Here is a 16464-nt window from a genome sequence, read left to right as displayed (position 1 = left end):
ATACCTCCTGCTGCACTGAAGGTCCTTTCTGACGGGACACTTGAAGCGGGGCAGGCCAGAAGTTCTATCGCAAATTGGGATAGCTCAGGCCACAGGTCAAGCCTGCACACCCAGTAGTCAAGGGGTTCATCGCTCCTCAGAGTGTCGATATCTGCAGTTAAGGCGAGGTAGTCTGCTACCTGTCGGTCGAGTCGTTCTCTGATGGTGGACCCCGAAGGGCTGTGGCAATGCGTAGGACTTAAAAAGCTCTGCATGTCCTCCATCAACAACACGTCTGTAAAGCGTCCTGTCCTTGCCGGCGTGGTCGTGGGAGGAGGAGGATTACTTTCACCTCTTCCCCTGTTAGATTCCCGTTGTGCTGTGACATCACCCTTATACGCTGTGTAAAGGATACTTTTTAATTTATTTTGGAACTGCTGCATCCTTTCCGACTTGCGGTAATTCGGTAACATTTCAGGCACTTTCTGCTTACACCGGGGGTCTAGTAGCGTGGACACCCAGTACAGGTCGTTCTCCTTCAGCCTTTTTATACGAGGGTCCCTCAACAGGCACAACAGCATGAAAGACCCCATTTGCACAAGGTTGGATGCCGAGCTACTCATGTACCATTCCTCGTCCTCAGTGATCTCACTTCCCCCCAGCCACGTACAACACCACGGGTACCAGATAGGTGACAACGAGCACCCTGGGATGCCTGTTGTAGTTGGTCTTCCTTCTCCTACTCAAAGCCACATTCCTCCTCTAACTCTTCCTCACAATCCTCTTCCAGCGTTGCCGCAGGTCCAGCAAGCGATGCTGATAAGGCTGTTTCTGGTGGTGATGGTGACCACAACTCTTCCTCTTCCTCTTCACGCTCATCTACGGCCTGATCCAGCACTCTTCACAGGGCACGCTCCAGGAAGAAAACAAATGGTATGATGTCGCTGATGGTGCCTTCGGTGCGACTGACTAGGTTTGTCACCTCCTCAAAAGGACGCATGAGCCTACAGGCATTGCGCATGAGCGTCCAGTAACGTGGCAAAAAAATTCCCAGCTCCGCAGAGGCTGTCCTAGCACCCCAGTCATACATTAGGAGTGTTGAACTCCAACGTGTCGGGCTGTCGCAAATCAAGCGCCTCACTGGCATATTGTTTCGCCGCTGGATATCTGAAAAGTGCGCCATGGCCGTGTAGGAACGCCTGAAATGGCCACACACCTTCCTGGCCTGCTTCAGGACATCCTGTAAGCCTGGGTACTTATGCACAAAGCGTTGTACGATCAGATTACACACATGTGCCATGCACGGCACATGTGTAAACTTTCCCAAATTCAATGCCGCCAACAAATTTCTTCCGTTGTCACAAACCACTTTGCCGATCTCAAGTTGGTGCAGAGTCAGCCACTGATCCACCTGTGCATTGAGGGCGGACAGGAGTGCTGGTCTGGTGTGACTCTTTGCTTTCAGGCAAGTCAACCCCAAGATGGCGTGACACTGCCGTATCCGGGATGTGGAATAGTACCTGCGGAGCTGGGGGGTTGCCGTTGATGTGGAGCAAGACGCAGCAGCAGAAGAGGACTCAGACGAGAAGGTTATGGAAGAGGATGGAGTAGGAGGAGTAGAGGAGGTGGCAGCAGGCCTGCCTGCAAGTCGTGGCAGTGTCACCAACTCCTCTGCAGAGCCACGCATTCCATGCTTGGCAGCCGTCAGCAGGTTTACCCAATGCGCAGTGTAGGTGATATACACTGACCATGCTTTGCAGACCAGGTATTAGTGGTCAGATGGACCCTTGCCCCAACACTGTGTGCTAGACATGCCATTACTTCCTTTTGCACAATCAAGTACAGGTTGGGGATTGCCTTTTGTGCAAAGAAATTTCGGCCGGGTACCTTCCACTGCGGTGTCCCAATAGCTTCAAATTTTGGGTACGCCTCAGACTCCACCAGCTTGTAAGGAAAAAACTGGCGGGCTAAGAGTTCAGACAAGTCAGCTGTCAAATGCCGGGCAAGGGGGTGACTTTGTGACATTAGCTTCTTACGCTCAAACATGTCCTTGACAGACACCTGACTGTGTGCAGATGAGCAGGAACTGCTCAAGGCGAGAGACGGAGTGGCGGATGGTTGAGAGGGGGCAAGAAGGACAGCAGTGGTTGACATGGCTGAAGATGCTGGATCAGGAGGAGGATGGCGGCTTTGAGTTTGTGTGCTGCTTGTACTCATGTGTTGATCCCATAGGTGTTTGTGATGTGCAATCATGTGCCTTCGCAATGCAGTTGTACCTAGGTGGGTATTGGACTTCCCACGACTCAGTTTCTTTTGGCACAGGTTGCAAATGACATCGCTGTTGTCAGAGGCAGACACACCAAAAAAATGCCACACTGCTGAGCTCTGCAATGACGGCATTCTGGTGGTGGCAACAGCATGCGTTGATTGGCGTGCTGTCTGGCTGACCCCGGGTGCCGATGCATGCTGTCTGACTGTGCCACTAGTGCCTTGCGACGACCTCCCCCTGCTTCCAACTTGTCTCCTCCTCCTCTCTGTCTTCCCATCTGAACTTTCCCCCTGTTCTTCTTCTTGCCGAGCGGGCACCCACGTGACATCCATGGACGCATCATCATCATCAACTGCTTCACTTCTATCTGACAACTCAGCAAAGGAAGCAGCAGCGGGTACAACCTCATCATCATCACACCGTATGTCCATGTGTGTAAGGCTGCCTGACTGAGACATATCCCTGTTATCTACATCCTCTGGCAATAATGGTTGCGCATCACTCATTTCTTCCAACTGATGTGTAAATAACTCCTCTGACAGATCAAGTGAAGCGGCTGTGGTGCTAGTGTTGGTGGTGGAGGCAGGCGGGCGAGTGGTAACTTGAGAGGTTCACGAAGCTAAGCTGGAGGAGGATGGTGCTTCAAGGTTCCGAGCGGAAGCTGTAGAAGATTGGGTGTCCTGTGTTAGCCAGTCAACTATGTCCTCAGAACTTTTCGAGTTCAGGGTACGTGGCCTCTGAACACTGGGCATTATTCTAGGGCCAAAGGGAATCACAGCACCACGACCACGACGGCCCCTGCGGGGTGGCCTGCCTCTGTCTGTCATTTTTTTTTCGATTAGTGGTACTATGCGTGCAAGCTAATGTGACAACAGATATGAGTGGCACTGTGCACTGGCAGAAGTTGGCAGAGTAGACGCTGTAGGCCTGACACACGCTTGCAGACAACTAACTGCTATTCAATCTATTACAGTCAAAACATTTTTATTTATTTTTTTAAATGTACACTACTGTTACACCAGATATGAGTTGCACTGGTGTGACACTGTGCCCTGGCAGGCCCTGAAACGCACACGTGTGTAGGAAACTGACTGCTATTATTTCACAGTCAAAAAGTGTTTTTTTTTTTAAATGTACACTACTGTTACACCAGATATGAGTTGTACTGGTGTGACACTGTGCCCTGGCAGGCCCTGAAATGCACACGTGTGAAGGAAACTGACTGCTATTATTTCACAGTCAAATTTCTAGTTTTTTTTTTTAATTTACACTAGTGATGTCGCAAACACAAAATTTTCGGTTCGCAAACGGCAAACGGGAACTTCCGCAAACGTTCGCGAACCGGCGAACCGCCATTGACTTCAATGGGAAGGCGAATTTTAAAACCCACAGGGACTCTTTCTGGCCACAAAAGTGATGGAAAAGTTGTTTCAAGGGGACTAACACCTGGACTGTGGCGGGTGCAGGTTAAGCCATTCTTCTACACTGAAGATTTAAAAGCAAGGGGAAAAGACATGGCATAATCTTAAAAAGTTCTGGTACAGGCAAATTGCTTTATGCACCAGGTCAATTTTACATTTAAGGCAAGAGTAGCAGAATGGAAAACATAGGTTATTTAGAGAACATTTCCAGTTTGGCTAATTTGACCGCAAATTTGAAATATACATTGAATTTTTACTATAGTGTTGGAGTCTATTTTCAACTTCGACAACTTTCTTGTGGCAAATAGAATGGTTTCGGGTCTACCGTTTGAGTCATGCGCGCTTAGATTTTCTCTCAGCACGCACATTCCAAATGCCTCTCTTGCCACGCCTACCTTTATTTATCCCCCTGTCAAACATTCCTGTCTGCTCAAGCGCTGGGATCTACTTGTTCCAGACAGATTCAGTGTCTTTCTGATCTAGAAACATGCTTTGAGAAAATGCAAAGTCAATTGTCCCCTTGAAATGGATGTGAAGTCAGCATCATACACAAAGAGGAAGGAGACCTCCCGGATACCTTGAAACAGCTTATCAGCACTCAAACAAGGGGTGAAGGTGTTGAAACTGACAATGATTTGCGGCAATTTGTGTGTAAGCCGGCAGAGGAGATTCAATTTACAAGCAGGTGAGCAGTGCAGCGCACAGTACTTTTCTGGTTTACAGGCAGTGCTACGTTTTCAATCACCTGAAAGTAGCTTTTGAATTGGACCATGTTAGCAGGCACGCACGGAGCGCCGGCGGACAAGCTTTGCAAGAGCCCGGATAGCTCAGTCGGTAGAGCATCAGACTTTTAATCTGAGGGTCCAGGGTTCAAGTCCCTGTTCGGGCGCTCCCATGGTTTTTAGTTCACCAATATTAAGAGGGGCTACCTGCAATTCTGTCGGCACTTAAGCGTTTGGTGCAGGTTAAGCCATGCTTCTACACACAAAAGTGACATGGTATAATCTTAAAAAGTTCTGGTACAGGCAAATTGCTTTATGCACCAGGTCAATTTTACATTTAAGGCAAGAGTAGCAGAATGGAAAACATAGGTTATTTAGAGAACATTTCCACTTTGGCTAATTTGACCGCAAATTTGAAATATACATTGAATTTTTACTATAGTGTTGGAGTCTATTTTCAACTTCGACAACTTTCTTGTGGCAAATAGAAGGGTTTCGGGTCTACCGTTTGAGTCATGCGCACTTAGATTTTCTCTCAGCACCCACATTCCAAATGCCTCTCTTGCCACGCCTACCTTTATTTATCCCCCTGTCAAACATTCCTGTCTGCTCAAGCGCTGGGATCTACTTGTTCCAGACAGATTCAGTGTCTTTCTGATCTAGAAACGTGCTTTGAGAAAATGCAAAGTCAATTGTCCCCTTGAAATGGATGTGAAGTCAGCATCATACACAAAGAGGAAGGAGACCTCCCGGATACCTTGAAACAGCTTATCAGCACTCAAGCAAGGGGTGAAGGTGTTGAAACTGACAATGATTTGCGGCAATTTGTGTGTAAGCCGGCAGAGGTGATTCAATTTACAAGCAGGTGAGCAGTGCAGCGCACAGTACTTTTGACAGGCAGTGCTACGTTTTCAATCACCTGAAAGTAGCTTTTCAATTGGACCATGTTAGCAGGCACGCACGGAGCGCCGGCGGATGAGCTTTGCAAGAGCCCGGATAGCTCAGTCGGTAGAGCATCAGACTTTTAATCTGAGGGTCCAGGGTTCAAGTCCCTGTTCGGGCGCTCCCATGGTTTTTAGTTCACCAATATTAAGAGGGGCTACCTGCAATTCTGTCGGCACTTAAGCGTTTGGTGCAGGTTAAGCCATGCTTCTACACAGAAAAGTGACATGGTATAATCTTAAAAAGTTCTGGTACAGGCAAATTGCTTTATGCACCAGGTCAATTTTACATTTAAGGCAAGAGTAGCAGAATGGAAAACATAGGTTATTTAGTGAACATTTCCAGTTTGGCTAATTTGACCGCAAATTTGAAATATACATTGAATTTTTACTATAGTGTTGGAGTCTATTTTAAACTTCGACAACTTTTTTGTGGCAAATAGAAGGGTTTCGGGTCTACCGTTTGAGTCATGCGCGCTTAGATTTTCTCTCAGCACATTCCATATGCCTCTCTTGCCACGCCTACTTTCTTGTGGCAAATAGAAGGGTCTACCGATTGAGTCATGCGCGCTTAGATTTTCTCTCAGCACCCACATTCCAAATGCCTCTCTTGCCACGCCTACCTTTATTTATCCCCCTGTCAAACATTCCTGTCTGCTCAAGCGCTGGGATCTACTTGTTCCAGACAGATTCAGTGTCTTTCTGATCTAGAAACGTGCTTTGAGAAAATGCAAAGTCAATTGTCCCCTTGAAATGGATGTGAAGTCAGCATCATACACAAAGAGGAAGGAGACCTTCCGGATACCTTGAAACAGAAACTGACAATGATTTGCGGCAATTTGTGTGTAAGCCGGCAGAGGAGATTCAATTTACAAGCAGGTGAGCAGTGCAGCGCACAGTACTTTTCTGGTTGACAGGCAGTGCTACGTTTTCAATCACCTGAAAGTAGCTTTTCAATTGGACCATGTTAGCAGGCACGCACGGAGAGCCGGCGGACGAGCTTTGCAGGAGCCCGGATAGCTCAGTCGGTAGAGCATCAGACTTTTAATCTGAGGGTCCAGGGTTCAAGTCCCTGTTCGGGTGCTCCCATGGTTTTTAGTTCACCAATATTAAGAGGGGCTACCAGCAATTCTGTCGGCATTTAAGCGTGCAGGTTAAGCCATGCTTCTACACAGAAAAGTGACATGGTATAATCTTAAAAAGTTCTGGTACAGGCAAATTGCTTTATGCACCAGGTCAATTTTACATTTAAGGCAAGAGTAGCAGAATGGAAAACATAGGTTATTTAGAGAACATTTCCAGTTTGGCTAATTTGACCGCAAATTTGAAATATACATTGAATTTTTACTATAGTGTTGGAGTCTATTTTCAACTTCGACAACTTTCTTGTGGCAAATAGAAGGGTTTCGGGTCTACCGTTTGAGTCATGCGCGCTTAGATTTTCTCTCAGCACCCACATTCCAAATGCCTCTCTTGCCACGCCTACCTTTATTTATCCCCCTGTCAAACATTCCTGTCTGCTCAAGCGCTGGGATCTACTTGTTCCAGACAGATTCAGTGTCTTTCTGATCTAGAAACGTGCTTTGAGAAAATGCAAAGTCAATTTTCCCCTTGAAATGGATGTGAAGTCTGCATCATACACAAAGAGGAAGGAGACCTCCCGGATACCTTGAAACAGCTTATCAGCACTCAAGCAAGGGGTGAAGGTGTTGAAACTGACAATGATTTGCGGCAATTTGTGTGTAAGCCGGCAGAGGAGATTCAATTTACAAGCAGGTGAGCAGTGCAGCGCACAGTACTTTTCTGGTTGACAGGCAGTGCTACGTTTTCAATCACCTGAAAGTAGCTTTTCAATTGGACCATGTTAGCAGGCACGCACGCACGGAGCGCCAGTGGACGAGCTTTGCAAGAGCCCGGATAGCTCAGTCGGTAGAGCATCAGACTTTTAATCTGAGGGTCCAGGGTTCAAGTCCCTGTTTGGGCGCTCCCATTGGTTTTAGTTCACCAATATTAAGAGGGGCTACCTACAATTCTGTCGGCACTTAAGCTTTTGGTGCAGGTTAAGCCATGCTTCTACACAGAAAAGTGACATGGTATAATCTTAAAAAGTTCTGGTACAGGCAAATTGCTTTATGCACCAGGTCAATTTTACATTTAAGGCAAGAGTAGCAGAATGGAAAACATAGGTTATTTAGAGAACATTTCCAGTTTGGCTAATTTGACCGCAAATTTGAAATATACATTGAATTTTTACTATAGTGTTGGAGTCTATTTTCAACTTCGACAACTTTCTTGTGGCAAATAGAAGGGTTTCGGGTCTACCGTTTGAGTCATGCGCGCTTAGATTTTCTCTCAGCACCCACATTCCAAATGCCTCTCTTGCCACGCCTACCTTTATTTATCCCCCTGTCAAACATTCCTGTCTGCTCAAGCGCTGGGATCTACTTGTTCCAGACAGATTCAGTGTCTTTCTGATCTAGAAACGTGCTTTGAGAAAATGCAAAGTCAATTTTCCCCTTGAAATGGATGTGAAGTCTGCATCATACACAAAGAGGAAGGAGACCTCCCGGATACCTTGAAACAGCTTATCAGCACTCAAGCAAGGGGTGAAGGTGTTGAAACTGACAATGATTTGCGGCAATTTGTGTGTAAGCCGGCAGAGGAGATTCAATTTACAAGCAGGTGAGCAGTGCAGCGCACAGTACTTTTCTGGTTGACAGGCAGTGCTACGTTTTCAATCACCTGAAAGTAGCTTTTCAATTGGACCATGTTAGCAGGCACGCACGCACGGAGCGCCGGCGGACGAGCTTTGCAAGAGCCCGGATAGCTCAGTCGGTAGAGCATCAGACTTTTAATCTGAGGGTCCAGGGTTCAAGTCCCTGTTTGGGCGCTCCCATTGGTTTTAGTTCACCAATATTAAGAGGGGCTACCTGCAATTCTGTCGGCACTTAAGCGTTTGGTGCAGGTTAAGCCATGCTTCTACACAGAAAAGTGACATGGTATAATCTTAAAAAGTTCTGGTACAGGCAAATTGCTTTATGCACCAGGTCAATTTTACATTTAAGGCAAGAGTAGCAGAATGGAAAACATAGGTTATTTAGTGAACATTTCCAGTTTGGCTAATTTGACCGCAAATTTGAAATATACATTGAATTTTTACTATAGTGTTGGAGTCTATTTTCAACTTCGACAACTTTCTTGTGGCAAATAGAAGGGTTTCGGGTCTACCGTTTGAGTCATGCGCGCTTAGATTTTCTCTCAGCACATTCCATATGCCTCTCTTGCCACGCCTACTTTCTTGTGGCAAATAGAAGGGTCTACCGATTGAGTCATGCGCGCTTAGATTTTCTCTCAGCACCCACATTCCAAATGCCTCTCTTGCCACGCCTACCTTTATTTATCCCCCTGTCAACCATTCCTGTCTGCTCAAGCGCTGGGATCTACTTGTTCCAGACAGATTCAGTGTCTTTCTGATCTAGAAGCCGGCAGAGGAGATTCAATTTACAAGTAGGTGAGCAGTGCAGTGCACGGTACTTTTCTGGTTGACAGGCAGTGCTACGTTTTCAATCAATGAAAGTAGCTTTTCAATTGGACCATATTAGCAGGCACGCATGGAGCGCCGGCGGGGGTGCTTTTCATGAGCCCGGATAGCTCAGTCGGTAGAGCATCAGACTTTTAATCTGAGGGTCCAGGGTTCAAGTCCCTGTTCGGGCGCTCCCATGGTTTTTAGTTCACCAATATTAAGAGGGGCTATTCTGTCGGCACTTAAGCGTTTGGTGCAGGTTAAGCCATGCTTCTACACAGAAAAGTGACATGGTATAATCTTAAAAAGTTATGGTACAGGCAAATTGCTTTATGCACCAGGTCAATTTTACATTTAAGGCAAGAGTAGCAGAATGGAAAACATAGGTTATTTAGAGAACATTTCCAGTTTGGCTAATTTGACTGCAAATTTAAAATATACATTGAATTTTTACTATAGTGTTGGAGTCTATTTTCAACTTCGACAACTTTCTTGTGGCAAATAGAAGGGTTTCGGGTCTACCGTTTGAGTCATGCGCGCTTAGATTTTCTCTCAGCACCCACATTCCAAATGCCTCTCTTGCCACGCCTACCTTTATTTATCCCCCTGTCAAACATTCCTGTCTGCTCAAGCGCTGGGATCTACTTGTTCCAGACAGATTCAGTGTCTTTCTGATCTAGAAACGTGCTTTAAGAAAATGCAAAGTCAATTGTCCCCTTGAAATGGATGTGAAGTCAGCATCATACACAAAGAGGAAGGAGACCTTCCGGATACCTTGAAACAGAAACTGACAATGATTTGCGGCAATTTGTGTGTAAGCCGGCAGAGGAGATTCAATTTACAAGCAGGTGAGCAGTTTAGCGCACAGTACTTTTCTGGTTGACAGGCAGTGCTACGTTTTCAATCACCTGAAAGTAGCTTTTCAATTGGACCATGTTAGCAGGCACGCACGGAGCGCCGGCGGACAAGCTTTGCAAGAGCCCGGATAGCTCAGTCGGTAGAGCATCAGACTTTTAATCTGAGGGTCCAGGGTTCAAGTCCCTGTTCGGGCGCTCCCGTGGTTTTTAGTTCACCAATATTAAGAGGGGCTACCTACAATTCTGTCGGCACTTAAGCGTTTGGTGCAGGTTAAGCCATGCTTCTACACAGAAAAATTACATGGTATAATCTTAAAAAGTTATGGTACAGGCAAATTGCTTTATGCACCAGGTCAATTTTACATTTAAGGCAAGAGTAGCAGAATGGAAAACATAGGTTATTTAGAGAACATTTCCAGTTTGGCTAATTTGACCGCAAATTTGAAATATACATTGAATTTTTACTATAGTGTTGGAGTCTATTTTCAACTTCGACAACTTTCTTGTGGCAAATAGAAGGGTTTCGGGTCTACCGTTTGAGTCATGCGCGCTTAGATTTTCTCTCAGCACCCACATTCCAAATGCCTCTCTTGCCACGCCTACCTTTATTTATCCCCCTGTCAAACATTCCTGTCTGCTCAAGCGCTGGGATCTACTTGTTCCAGACAGATTCAGTGTCTTTCTGATCTAGAAACGTGCTTTGAGAAAATGCAAAGTCAATTTTCCCCTTGAAATGGATGTGAAGTCAGCATCATACACAAAGAGGAAGGAGACCTCCCGGATACCTTGAAACAGCTTATCAGCACTCAAGCAAGGGGTGAAGGTGTTGAAACTGACAATGATTTGCGGCAATTTGTGTGTAAGCCGGCAGAGGAGATTCAATTTACAAGCAGGTGAGCAGTGCAGCGCACAGTACTTTTCTGGTTGACAGGCAGTGCTACGTTTTCAATCACCTGAAAGTAGCTTTTCAATTGGACCATGTTAGCAGGCACGCACGCACGCACGGAGCGCCGGCGGACGAGCTTTGCAAGAGCCCGGATAGCTCAGTCGGTAGAGCATCAGACTTTTAATCTGAGGGTCCAGGGTTCAAGTCCCTGTTTGGGCGCTCCCATTGGTTTTAGTTCACCAATATTAAGAGGGGCTACCTGCAATTCTGTCGGCACTTAAGCGTTTGGTGCAGGTTAAGCCATGCTTCTACACAGAAAAGTGACATGGTATAATCTTAAAAAGTTCTGGTACAGGCAAATTGCTTTATGCACCAGGTCAATTTTACATTTAAGGCAAGAGTAGCAGAATGGAAAACATAGGTTATTTAGTGAACATTTCCAGTTTGGCTAATTTGACCGCAAATTTGAAATATACATTGAATTTTTACTATAGTGTTGGAGTCTATTTTCAACTTCGACAACTTTCTTGTGGCAAATAGAAGGGTTTCGGGTCTACCGTTTGAGTCATGCGCGCTTAGATTTTCTCTCAGCACATTCCATATGCCTCTCTTGCCACGCCTACTTTCTTGTGGCAAATAGAAGGGTCTACCGATTGAGTCATGCGCGCTTAGATTTTCTCTCAGCACCCACATTCCAAATGCCTCTCTTGCCACGCCTACCTTTATTTATCCCCCTGTCAACCATTCCTGTCTGCTCAAGCGCTGGGATCTACTTGTTCCAGACAGATTCAGTGTCTTTCTGATCTAGAAGCCGGCAGAGGAGATTCAATTTACAAGTAGGTGAGCAGTGCAGTGCACGGTACTTTTCTGGTTGACAGGCAGTGCTACGTTTTCAATCAATGAAAGTAGCTTTTCAATTGGACCATATTAGCAGGCACGCATGGAGCGCCGGCGGGGGTGCTTTTCATGAGCCCGGATAGCTCAGTCGGTAGAGCATCAGACTTTTAATCTGAGGGTCCAGGGTTCAAGTCCCTGTTCGGGCGCTCCCATGGTTTTTAGTTCACCAATATTAAGAGGGGCTACCTGCAATTCTGTCGGCACTTAAGCGTTTGGTGCAGGTTAAGCCATGCTTCTACACAGAAAAGGTATAATCTTAAAAAGTTCTGGTACAGGCAAATTGCTTTATGCGCCAGGTCAATTTTACATTTAAGGCAAGAGTAGCAGAATGGAAAACATAGGTTATTTAGAGAACATTTCCAGTTTGGCTAATTTGACCGCAAATTTGAAATATACATTGAATTTTTACTATAGTGTTGGAGTCTATTTTCAACTTCGACAACTTTCTTGTGGCAAATAGAAGGGTTTCGGGTCTACCGTTTGAGTCATGCGCGCTTAGATTTTCTCTCAGCACCCACATTCCAAATGCCTCTCTTGCCACGCCTACCTTTATTTATCCCCCTGTCAAACATTCCTGTCTGCTCAAGCGCTGGGATCTACTTGTTCCAGACAGATTCAGTGTCTTTCTGATCTAGAAACGTGCTTTGAGAAAATGCAAAGTCAATTTTCCCCTTGAAATGGATGTGAAGTCAGCATCATACACAAAGAGGAAGGAGACCTCCCGGATACCTTGAAACAGCTTATCAGCACTCAAGCAAGGGGTGAAGGTGTTGAAACTGACAATGATTTGCGGCAATTTGTGTGTAAGCCGGCAGAGGAGATTCAATTTACAAGCAGGTGAGCAGTGCAGCGCACAGTACTTTTCTGGTTGACAGGCAGTGCTACGTTTTCAATCACCTGAAAGTAGCTTTTCAATTGGACCATGTTAGCAGGCACGCACGCACGGAGCGCCGGCGGACAAGCTTTGCAAGAGCCCGGATAGCTCAGTCGGTAGAGCATCAGACTTTTAATCTGAGGGTCCAGGGTTCAAGTCCCTGTTCGGGCGCTCCCATGGTTTTTAGTTCACCAATATTAAGAGGGGCTACCTGCAATTCTGTCGGCACTTAAGCGTTTGGTGCAGGTTAAGCCATGCTTCTACACAGAAAAGTGACATGGTATAATCTTAAAAAGTTCTGGTACAGGCAAATTGCTTTATGCACCAGGTCAATTTTACATTTAAGGCAAGAGTAGCAGAATGGAAAACATAGGTTATTTAGAGAACATTTCCAGTTTGGCTAATTTGACCGCAAATTTGAAATATACATTGAATTTTTACTATAGTGTTGGAGTCTATTTTCAACTTCGACAACTTTCTTGTGGCAAATAGAAGGGTTTCGGGTCTACCGTTTGAGTCATGCGCGCTTAGATTTTCTCTCAGCACCCACATTCCAAATGCCTCTCTTGCCACGCCTACCTTTATTTATCCCCCTGTCAAACATTCCTGTCTGCTCAAGCGCTGGGATCTACTTGTTCCAGACAGATTCAGTGTCTTTCTGATCTAGAAACGTGCTTTGAGAAAATGCAAAGTCAATTTTCCCCTTGAAATGGATGTGAAGTCAGCATCATACACAAAGAGGAAGGAGACCTCCCGGATACCTTGAAACAGCTTATCAGCACTCAAGCAAGGGGTGAAGGTGTTGAAACTGACAATGATTTGCGGCAATTTGTGTGTAAGCCGGCAGAGGAGATTCAATTTACATGCAGGTGAGCAGTGCAGCGCACAGTACTTTTCTGGTTGACAGGCAGTGCTACGTTTTCAATCACCTGAAAGTAGCTTTTCAATTGGACCATGTTAGCAGGCACGCACAGAGCGCCGGCGGACGAGCTTTGCAAGAGCCCGGATAGCTCAGTCGGTAGAGCATCAGACTTTTAATCTGAGGGTCCAGGGTTCAAGTCCCTGTTCGGGTGCTCCCATGGTTTTTAGTTCACCAATATTAAGAGGGGCTACCTGCAATTCTGTCGGCACTTAAGCGTTTGGTGCAGGTTAAGCCATGCTTCTACACAGAAAAGTGACATGGTATAATCTTAAAAAGTTCTGGTACAGGCAAATTGCTTTATGCACCAGGTCAATTTTACATTTAAGGCAAGAGTAGCAGAATGGAAAACATAGGTTATTTAGAGAACATTTCCAGTTTGGCTAATTTGACCGCAAATTTGAAATATACATTGAATTTTTACTATAGTGTTGGAGTCTATTTTCAACTTCGACAACTTTCTTGTGGCAAATAGAAGGGTTTCGGGTCTACCGTTTGAGTCATGCGCGCATAGATTTTCTCTCAGCACCCACATTCCAAATGCCTCTCTTGCCACGCCTACCTTTATTTATCCCCCTGTCAAACATTCCTGTCTGCTCAAGCGCTGGGATCTACTTGTTCCAGACAGATTCAGTGTCTTTCTGATCTAGAAACGTGCTTTGAGAAAATGCAAAGTCAATTGTCCCCTTGAAATGGATGTGAAGTCAGCATCATACACAAAGAGGAAGGAGACCTTCCGGATACCTTGAAACAGAAACTGACAATGATTTGCGGCAATTTGTGTGTAAGCCGGCAGAGGAGATTCAATTTACAAGCAGGTGAGCAGTGCAGCGCACAGTACTTTTCTGGTTGACAGGCAGTGCTACGTTTTCAATCACCTGAAAGTAGCTTTTCAATTGGACCATGTTAGCAGGCACGCACGGAGAGCCGGCGGACGAGCTTTGCAGGAGCCCGGATAGCTCAGTCGGTAGAGCATCAGACTTTTAATCTGAGGGTCCAGGGTTCAAGTCCCTGTTCGGGTGCTCCCATGGTTTTTAGTTCACCAATATTAAGAGGGGCTACCAGCAATTCTGTCGGCATTTAAGCGTGCAGGTTAAGCCATGCTTCTACACAGAAAAGTGACATGGTATAATCTTAAAAAGTTCTGGTACAGGCAAATTGGTTTATGCACCAGGTCAATTTTACATTTAAGGCAAGAGTAGCAGAATGGAAAACATAGGTTATTTAGAGAACATTTCCAGTTTGGCTAATTTGACCGCAAATTTGAAATATATATTGAATTTTTACTATAGTGTTGAAGTCTATTTTCAACTTCGACAACTTTCTTGTGGCAAATAGAAGGGTTTCGGGTCTACCGTTTGAGTCATCCACGCTTAGATTTTCTCTCAGCACCCACATTCCAAATGCCTCTCTTGCCACGCCTACCTTTATTTATCCCCCTGTCAAACATTCCTGTCTGCTCAAGCGCTGGGATCTACTTGTTCCAGACAGATTCAGTGTCTTTCTGATCTAGAAACGTGCTTTGAGAAAATGCAAAGTCAATTTTCCCCTTGAAATGGATGTGAAGTCAGCATCATACACAAAGAGGAAGGAGACCTTCCGGATACCTTGAAACAGCTTATCAGCACTCAAGCAAGGGGTGAAGGTGTTGAAACTGACAATGATTTGCGGCAATTTGTGTGTAAGCCGGCAGAGGAGATTCAATTTACAAGCAGGTGAGCAGTGCAGCGCACAGTACTTTTCTGGTTGACAGGCAGTGCTACGTTTTCAATCACCTGAAAGTAGCTTTTCAATTGGACCATGTTAGCAGGCACGCACGCACGGAGCGCCGGCGGACGAGCTTTGCAAGAGCCCGGATAGCTCAGTCGGTAGAGCATCAGACTTTTAATCTGAGGGTCCAGGGTTCAAGTCCCTGTTCGGGCGCTCCCATGGTTTTTAGTTCACCAATATTAAGAGGGGCTACCTGCAATTCTGTCGGCACTTAAGCGTTTGGTGCAGGTTAAGCCATGCTTCTACACAGAAAAGTGACATGGTATAATCTTAAAAAGTTCTGGTACAGGCAAATTGCTTTATGCACCAGGTCAATTTTACATTTAAGGCAAGAGTAGCAGAATGGAAAACATAGGTTATTTAGAGAACATTTCCAGTTTGGCTAATTTGACCGCAAATTTGAAATATACATTGAATTTTTACTATAGTGTTGGAGTCTATTTTCAACTTCGACAACTTTCTTGTGGCAAATAGAAGGGTTTCGGGTCTACCGTTTGAGTCATGCGCGCTTAGATTTTCTCTCAGCACCCACATTCCAAATGCCTCTCTTGCCACGCCTACCTTTATTTATCCCCCTGTCAAACATTCCTGTCTGCTCAAGCGCTGGGATCTACTTGTTCCAGACAGATTCAGTGTCTTTCTGATCTAGAAACGTGCTTTGAGAAAATGCAAAGTCAATTGTCCCCTTGAAATGGATGTGAAGTCAGCATCATACACAAAGACGAAGGAGACCTCCCGGATACCTTGAAACAGCTTATCAGCACTCAAGCAAGGGGTGAAGGTGTTGAAACTGACAATGATTTGCGGCAATTTGTGTGTAAGCCGGCAGAGGAGATTCAATTTACATGCAGGTGAGCAGTGCAGCGCACAGTACTTTTCTGGTTGACAGGCAGTGCTACGTTTTCAATCACCTGAAAGTAGCTTTTCAATTGGACCATGTTAGCAGGCACGCACAGAGCGCCGGCGGACGAGCTTTGCAAGAGCCCGGATAGCTCAGTCGGTAGAGCATCAGACTTTTAATCTGAGGGTCCAGGGTTCAAGTCCCTGTTCGGGTGCTCCCATGGTTTTTAGTTCACCAATATTAAGAGGGGCTACCTGCAATTCTGTCGGCACTTAAGCGTTTGGTGCAGGTTAAGCCATGCTTCTACACAGAAAAGTGACATGGTATAATCTTAAAAAGTTCTGGTACAGGCAAATTGCTTTATGCACCAGGACAATTTTACATTTAAGGCAAGAGTAGCAGAATGGAAAACATAGGTTATTTAGAGAACATTTCCAGTTTGGCTAATTTGACCGCAAATTTGAAATATACATTGAATTTTTACTATAGTGTTGGAGTCTATTTTCAACTTCGACAACTTTCTTGTGGCAAATAGAAGGGTTTCGGGTCTACCGTTTGAGTCATG

The 16464-nt window shown here is 45.5% G+C and overlaps 14 non-coding genes across 14 annotated transcripts; all 14 read left to right on the top strand.

The window, feature by feature from the left end:
* Positions 1–4485: 4485 nt before the first annotated feature.
* Positions 4486–4558, top strand: TRNAK-UUU (transfer RNA lysine (anticodon UUU)). Its single transcript has one exon. It is a non-coding gene; the product is annotated as a tRNA-Lys (tRNA).
* An 823-nt stretch (positions 4559–5381) lies between these two features.
* On the top strand, positions 5382–5454 carry TRNAK-UUU (transfer RNA lysine (anticodon UUU)). Its single transcript has one exon. It is a non-coding gene; the product is annotated as a tRNA-Lys (tRNA).
* Positions 5455–6342: 888 nt separating this feature from the next.
* On the top strand, positions 6343–6415 carry TRNAK-UUU (transfer RNA lysine (anticodon UUU)). Its single transcript has one exon. It is a non-coding gene; the product is annotated as a tRNA-Lys (tRNA).
* An 828-nt stretch (positions 6416–7243) lies between these two features.
* TRNAK-UUU (transfer RNA lysine (anticodon UUU)) lies at positions 7244–7316 on the top strand. The gene has a single exon. It is a non-coding gene; the product is annotated as a tRNA-Lys (tRNA).
* An 833-nt stretch (positions 7317–8149) lies between these two features.
* On the top strand, positions 8150–8222 carry TRNAK-UUU (transfer RNA lysine (anticodon UUU)). Its single transcript has one exon. It is a non-coding gene; the product is annotated as a tRNA-Lys (tRNA).
* A 751-nt stretch (positions 8223–8973) lies between these two features.
* On the top strand, positions 8974–9046 carry TRNAK-UUU (transfer RNA lysine (anticodon UUU)). The gene has a single exon. It is a non-coding gene; the product is annotated as a tRNA-Lys (tRNA).
* A 788-nt stretch (positions 9047–9834) lies between these two features.
* TRNAK-UUU (transfer RNA lysine (anticodon UUU)) lies at positions 9835–9907 on the top strand. The gene has a single exon. It is a non-coding gene; the product is annotated as a tRNA-Lys (tRNA).
* An 837-nt stretch (positions 9908–10744) lies between these two features.
* Positions 10745–10817, top strand: TRNAK-UUU (transfer RNA lysine (anticodon UUU)). Its single transcript has one exon. It is a non-coding gene; the product is annotated as a tRNA-Lys (tRNA).
* Positions 10818–11568: 751 nt separating this feature from the next.
* TRNAK-UUU (transfer RNA lysine (anticodon UUU)) lies at positions 11569–11641 on the top strand. The gene has a single exon. It is a non-coding gene; the product is annotated as a tRNA-Lys (tRNA).
* Positions 11642–12467: 826 nt separating this feature from the next.
* On the top strand, positions 12468–12540 carry TRNAK-UUU (transfer RNA lysine (anticodon UUU)). Its single transcript has one exon. It is a non-coding gene; the product is annotated as a tRNA-Lys (tRNA).
* An 829-nt stretch (positions 12541–13369) lies between these two features.
* Positions 13370–13442, top strand: TRNAK-UUU (transfer RNA lysine (anticodon UUU)). Its single transcript has one exon. It is a non-coding gene; the product is annotated as a tRNA-Lys (tRNA).
* A 795-nt stretch (positions 13443–14237) lies between these two features.
* Positions 14238–14310, top strand: TRNAK-UUU (transfer RNA lysine (anticodon UUU)). The gene has a single exon. It is a non-coding gene; the product is annotated as a tRNA-Lys (tRNA).
* Positions 14311–15138: 828 nt separating this feature from the next.
* On the top strand, positions 15139–15211 carry TRNAK-UUU (transfer RNA lysine (anticodon UUU)). Its single transcript has one exon. It is a non-coding gene; the product is annotated as a tRNA-Lys (tRNA).
* An 829-nt stretch (positions 15212–16040) lies between these two features.
* TRNAK-UUU (transfer RNA lysine (anticodon UUU)) lies at positions 16041–16113 on the top strand. The gene has a single exon. It is a non-coding gene; the product is annotated as a tRNA-Lys (tRNA).
* The last annotated feature ends 351 nt before the right edge of the window (positions 16114–16464 follow it).

Source organism: Pelobates fuscus, chromosome 5 (assembly GCF_036172605.1).
Source record: "Pelobates fuscus isolate aPelFus1 chromosome 5, aPelFus1.pri, whole genome shotgun sequence".
NCBI classification, from domain to species: Eukaryota; Metazoa; Chordata; class Amphibia; order Anura; family Pelobatidae; genus Pelobates; species Pelobates fuscus.
The sequence above is the reverse complement of the archived record's forward strand: the minus strand, read 5'-3'. Positions and strand labels throughout refer to the sequence as shown.